This window comes from Hyla sarda, chromosome 1 (assembly GCF_029499605.1).
Source record: "Hyla sarda isolate aHylSar1 chromosome 1, aHylSar1.hap1, whole genome shotgun sequence".
In the NCBI taxonomy this organism is placed as follows: Eukaryota; Metazoa; Chordata; class Amphibia; order Anura; family Hylidae; genus Hyla; species Hyla sarda.
In genome coordinates this window covers 219,458,793-219,464,792 of record NC_079189.1, presented here as the reverse complement: position 1 = coordinate 219,464,792, position 6,000 = coordinate 219,458,793, and the positions used below count along the sequence as shown (strand labels likewise).

Sequence of the window (6,000 nt, the reverse complement as noted above, 5' to 3'; positions counted from 1 at the left end):
GGGGGGGAGTTCACCATACTTGTGTGAACTTGCCTTTTGGATGTTTTTCACCCTTTAGAGAAACCATTAAAAGAACATGAAGGTTCTGCTAAAACCATCACCACAGCTGTCATGGTCATATAGCAGCCTAGCCACCCAGTGGGGGTGAGCTGCTATACAATACATAACCTGAAGTCAAGTGTGGTGCTGTTTTTAGAAGAAAGCAGCCATGATTTCCTAATCCAGTATAAGCCTTTTAAGCTGGCCATATACATTGGACCTCTTGGATCCTGATAAGGAAGGGTATGTTTAACACAGGGTACATAGCTAGGATTGCCACCAGTATTTTGGCCACCCTGCCAGTATTTTTTATATCAAAAATACCTACCGTTGCAGGTATTTATCCAACCAATCCTCCAACTCCCTGAATGTTACACCATATACTATACTAGTGTTTCCCAAACAGAGCGCCTCAAGCTGTTGCAAAATTACAACTCCCAGCATGCCCGGACAGCCAACGGCTGGGGCAGCTGTTGAGCCACAGGCTGTATCAGGGCATGCCGGGAGTTGTAGTTTTGCAACAGCTGGAGGCAACCCTGTTTGGGAAATACTGATCTATACTATATACTACTATATAATGCAACATGCTGGGAGTTGTAGTTTTCATTTGGGGCAGCTGTTGAGCCACAGGCTGTATCAGGGCATGCTGGGAGTTGTAGTTTTGCAACAGCTGGAGGCACTCTGGTTGGGAAACACTGACTTTTAGCATTTACATTTGTTTTTACCTGCTCTAGCCAGCCCCCGCCTGCAGCAAGAAGCGCAATTCGATTGCTTTTGCGATATATTGTGCAGCCCTAACTCACACCTATTTTACATACACAGACACCATCCATACAATCACACCCCCCCCCCCCCCCCCATCCATCGTCTGTCTTCTTCCCCTCCCCAGTCCACTCACATTCCTGACCTAGGCAAAGTAGCGAGGTTGGAGTAATCAGGTAAAGGCAGCGATAACACCAAAGTGTGCAACAGGGGCTGGAACAGGACACAACAGACATGTCTGCCTCCATCAGCCACTGCACCTGCCATAGTCCCTTCCCTCCGAGCGGCCGGAGAAGAGGCAGAGCGGCCAGAGCTGCAAACTTAAATTAGTAAATAAATAAAATAAGGAAAAAAAACTATTGCAATGAGGTAGGCTGACAGCCCACTGGACTGCCTGATGTGCCCGATGGTCAATCCGGCCCTGATTAAAGGGTACAGGCATGCTATTTGAAATGATTTGTGCATGTTTTCCAGCCTGCATTGCATTACACTGTATGCATGTTTATGATAATGATTGTTAATAAAGTTTTTACAATACAAAAAAAAAGAAAAAAACTTGTTTGTGCACCTGCACTGGCTCGTGAGGTCAGCGACCAACTGCCACGATGGAGGACACAACAACAACTCCTCTGATGTCCTGTGTTTTCCCTTTTTTTAGGGATTCTTGTGTGGATTTCGTGTCATTTTTCTCTTTCAGATGCCTGACTAACAACACAGATCTCCTGTATTCCCTGAACTATCTACAGTAAGTGCTGCTGCACCCAATACACACAGGACAATACGTCCACATTGTACAGTGAAGGACAGATGGGGGTGCTGTTCATGATAAGGTGCCATATAATTTAGTGACTGCTATAAAACCAATCTGTACATCACATAGATAACATTTGTAATGGCGTCGATGGGGATGTTAAATGACTAAAATGTTCTAATCTGCCCCATAGAGAAATATGTACAGTGTTTGCAGGCTGTATAATGAAGACCTATCCAAATGTGTAGAAAAAGAGTGGTGTAGTTACCATAGCAACCAGATTGCTTCAAGTTTCAGAGGCCTCTTTTTTTTTTAAATGAAACAATTTGATTGGTTGCTATGGTAAGCTGAACCACTTTTGGGGAGATTTATCAAAACCTGTGCAGAGAAAGAGTGGTGTAGTTACCATAGCAACCAGATTGCTTCAAGTTTCAGAGGCCTCTTTTTTTAAAATGAAACAATTTGATTGGTTGCTATGGTAAGCTGACCCACTCTTGGGGAGATTGATCAAAACCTGTGCAGAGGAAGAGTGGTGTAGTTGCCCATAGCAACCAATCAGATTGCTTCTTTCATTTTCCACAGGCCTCTTTAGAGGCCTGTGGAAAATGAAAAAAGCAATCTGATTGGTTGCTATGGGCAACTGCACCACTCTTCCTCTGCACAGGTTTTGATAAATCTCCCCCTCTATCTCTACAGGGGTAAGGATAAATCTCCAATTCCTATATGTGTAAAAAAAAATGTCAATTTATAGGCATTATAAGGTCCAGAGGCCACATTTGAGAAGGGGGAGGGGTCACGGCCGCTGCGACCGAAAAGGGTCTCGGACGCTTTTAAGAAAGGGATGGGGTCTCGGCCACTTTTAAGAATGGTTGACCCCCTCACCTTCTTAACAGGGGCCGAGAACTCTTGGGTTTCGGCAGTGGAGGAGCCCTCCCCATGAAGTGGAGGGGGTCTCGGCCGCTGTGACCCAAGAGGTCTCGGCCGCTTTTAAGAAGATGAGGCGGTCTCGGCCGTTGCGACCCAAGAGGTCTCGGATGCTTTTAAGAATGGTTGACCCCCTCACCTTCTTAACAGGGGCCGAGACGCTTTTAGGAAGGGGAGGTCCAGGCCACTGCGACCCAAGAGGTCTCGGCCGCTTTAAAGAAGTGGAGGGGGTCTCGGCCTCTGCAACCTAAGAGGCTCTCATGCTGCTTTTAAGAAGGGGAGGGGTTTCGGCAGCTGCGACCAAAGAGGTCTCGGCCACTTTTAAGAAGGGGAGGGGGTCTCGGCCGCTCCGACCCAAGAGGTCTCGGACACTTTTAAGAAGGGGAGGGGTTTTCGGCCTCTGCTACCCAAGAGGTCTCGCCTGCTTTTAAGAAGGGGAGGGGTTTTCGACCGCTGCAACCCAAGAGGTCTCGGACACTTTTAAGAATGAGGGGGGGTCTCGGCCACTTTTAAGAAGGGGAGGGGGTCTCGGCCGCTGCGACCCAAGATGTCTCGGAGGCTTTTAAGAATGGGAGGGGGTCTCGGCGGCTGCGACCCAAGAGGTCTCGGCCGCTTTTAAGAAGGGGAGGGGTTTTCGGCCTCTGCTACCCAAGAGGTCTCGGCCACTTTTAAGAAGGGGAGGGGTTTTTGGCCGCTGCGACCAAAGAGGTCTCGGCCGCTTTTAAGAATGGTTGACCCCCTCCCCTTCTTTACAGGGGCCCAGACCTCTTGGTTTGCAGCGGTGGAGACACCCTCCCCAAGAAGGGGAGGGGGTCTCGGCCGTACAGACCCAAGAGGTCTTTGCCACTTTTAAGAAGGGGAGGGGGTCTCGGCCGCTGCGACCCAAGAGGTCTCGGCCGCTTTTAAGAATGGGAGGGGGTCTCGGACGCTGCAACCCAAGAGGGCTCGGCCGCTCTTAAGAAGGGGAGGGGGTCTCGGCCGCTGCTACCCAAGAGGTCTCGCCCGCTTTTAAGAAGGGAAGGGGTTCTCAGCCGCTGCGACCCAAGAGGTCTCGGCCGCTTTTAAGAATGGTTGACCCCCTCCCCTTCTTTACAGGGGCCGAGACCTCTTGGTTTGCAGCGGTGGAGACACCCTCCCCATGAAAGGGGAGCTGGTCTGGTCCGCTCCGACCCAAGAGGTCTCGGCCACTTTTAGGAAGGGGAGGGGGTCTCGGCCGCTGCGACCCAAGAGGTCTCGGCCGCTCTTAAGTAGAGGAGGGAGTCTCGGCCGCTGCGACCCAAGAGGTCTCGGCCGCTTTTAAGAAGGGTAGGGGGTCTTGGCCGCTGCGACCCAAGAGGTCTTGGCCGCTTTTAAGAAGAGAAGAAGGTCTCGGCCGCTGCGACCCAAGAGGTCTCGGCCGCTTTTAAGAAGGGGAGGTGGTCTCGACCGCTGCGACCCGAGAGGTTTCGGCTACTTTTAAGAAGGGAAGAAGGTCTCGGCCGCTGCGACCCAAGAGGTCTCGGCCGCTTTTAAGAAGGGGAGGGGTTCTCGGCCGCTGGGACCCAAGAGGTCTCGGCCGATTTTAAGAAGGTGAGGGGTTCTCAGCTGCTGCGACGTAAGAGGTCTCGGCCGCTTTTAAGAATGGTTGACCCCCTCTTCTTCTTAACAGGGGCCGAGACCTCTTGGTTTGCAGCGGTGGAGACGCCCTCCCCATGAAGGGGAGGGGGTCTGGGCCGCTCCGACCCAAGAGGTCTCGGCCACTTTTAAGAAGGGGAGGGGGTCTCGGCTGCTGCGACCCAAGAGGTCTCGGCCGTTTTTAAGAAGGGGAGGGGGTCTCGGCCGCTGCGACCTAAGAGGTCTCGGCCACTTTTATGAAGGGGAGGGGTTCTCGGCCGCTGCGACCCAAGAGGTCTCGGCCGCTTTTATGAAGGGGAGGGGGTCTTGGCCGCTGCGACCCAAGAGGTCTCGGCCGCATTTAAGAAGGGAAGAAGGTCTCGGCCGCTGCGACCCAAGAGGTTTCGGCCGCTTTTAATAAGGGGAGGTGGTTTCGGCCGCTGCGACCCAAGAGGTCTCGGCCGCTTTTAAGAAGGGGAGGGGGTCTTGGCCGATGCGACCCAAGAGGTCTCGGCCGCATTTAAGAAGGGAAGAAGGTCTCGGCCGCTGCGACCCAAGAGGTCTCGGCCGCTTTTAAGAAGGGGAGGGGTTCTCGGCCGCTGCGACCCAAGAGGTCTCGGCCGCTTTTAAGAAAGGGAGGGGATCTTGGCCGCTGCGACCCAAGAGGTCTCGGCCACTTTAATGAAGGGGAGGGGTTCTCGGCCGCTGCGACCCAAGAGGTCTAGGCCGCTTTTAAGAATGGTTGACCCTCTCCCCTTCTTAACAGGGGCCGAGACCTCTTGGTTTGCAGCGGTGGAGACGCCCTCCCCATGAGGGGGAGGAGTTCTCGGCCGCTGCGACCCAAGAGGTCTCGGCTACTTATAAGAAGGGGAGGGGGTTTCGGCCGCTGCGACCCAAGAGGTCTCGGCTGATTTTAAGAAGGGGAGGGGGTCTCGGCCGCTGCGACCCAAGAGGTCTCGTCCGCTTTTAAGAAGGGGAGGGGTTCTCGGCCGCTGCGACCCAAGAGGTCTCGGCCGATTTTAAGAAGGGGAGGGGGTCTCGGCCGCTGCGACCCAAGAGGTCTCGGCCACTTTAATGAAGGGGAGGGGTTCTCGGCCGGTGCGACCGAAGAGGTCTAAGCCGCTTTTAAGAATGGTTGACCCTCTCCCCTTCTTAACAGGGGCCGAGACCTCTTGGTTTGCAGCGATGGAGACGCCCTCCCCATGAGGGGGTCTAGGCCGCTGCGACCCAAGAGGTCTCGGCTACTTATAAGAAGGGGAGGGGGTCTCGGCCGCTGCGACCCAAGAGGTCTCGGCTGATTTTAAGAAGGGTAGGGAGTCTCGGCTGCTGCGACCCAAGAGGTCTCGGCCGCTTTTAAGAAGGGGAGGGGGTCTCGGCCACTTTTGAGAAGGGGAGGGGGTCTTGGCCGCTGCGACCCAAGAGGTCTTGGCCGCTTTTTAGAAGGGAAGAAGGTCTCAGCCGCTGCGACCCAAGAGGTCTCAGCTACTTTTAAGAAGGGGAGGGGGTCTGGCCGCTGCAACCCAAGAGGTCTCGGACGCTTTTAAGAAGGGAAGAAGGTCTCGGCCGCTGCGACCCAAGAGGTCTCGGCCGCTTTTAAGAAGGGAAGGTGGTCTTGGCCACTTCTATGAAGGGGAGGGGTTCTCGGCCGCTGCGACCCAAGAGGTCTCGGCCGCTTTTAAGAATGGTTGACCCCCTCCCCTCCTTAACAGGGGCCGAGACCTCTTGGTTTGTAGCGGTGGAGACATCCTCCCTATGAAGGGGAGGGGGTCTGGGCCGCTCCGATCCAAGAGGTCTCGGCCACTTTTAAGAAGGGGAGGGGGTCTCGGCCGCTGCGACCCAAGAGGTCTCGGCCGCTTTTAAAAAGGGGAGGTGGTCTCGGCCGCTGCGACCCAAGAGGTCTCGGACACTTTTATGAATGGGAGGGGTTCTCG

General features: G+C 54.0%; 1 protein-coding gene across 6 annotated transcripts in view; it reads left to right on the top strand.

The window, feature by feature from the left end:
- The first annotated feature begins 1,376 nt into the window (after positions 1-1,376).
- Positions 1,377-6,000, top strand: part of CDS1 (CDP-diacylglycerol synthase 1) — a 429,921-nt gene continuing 425,297 nt past the window's right edge. For all 6 annotated transcript variants that reach the window (XM_056568773.1, XM_056568774.1, XM_056568770.1 and 3 more), the window contains exon 1: positions 1,377-1,546. The gene's annotated coding sequence lies outside the window, so the exon portion shown is untranslated. The remainder of the gene's footprint in view (positions 1,547-6,000) is intronic.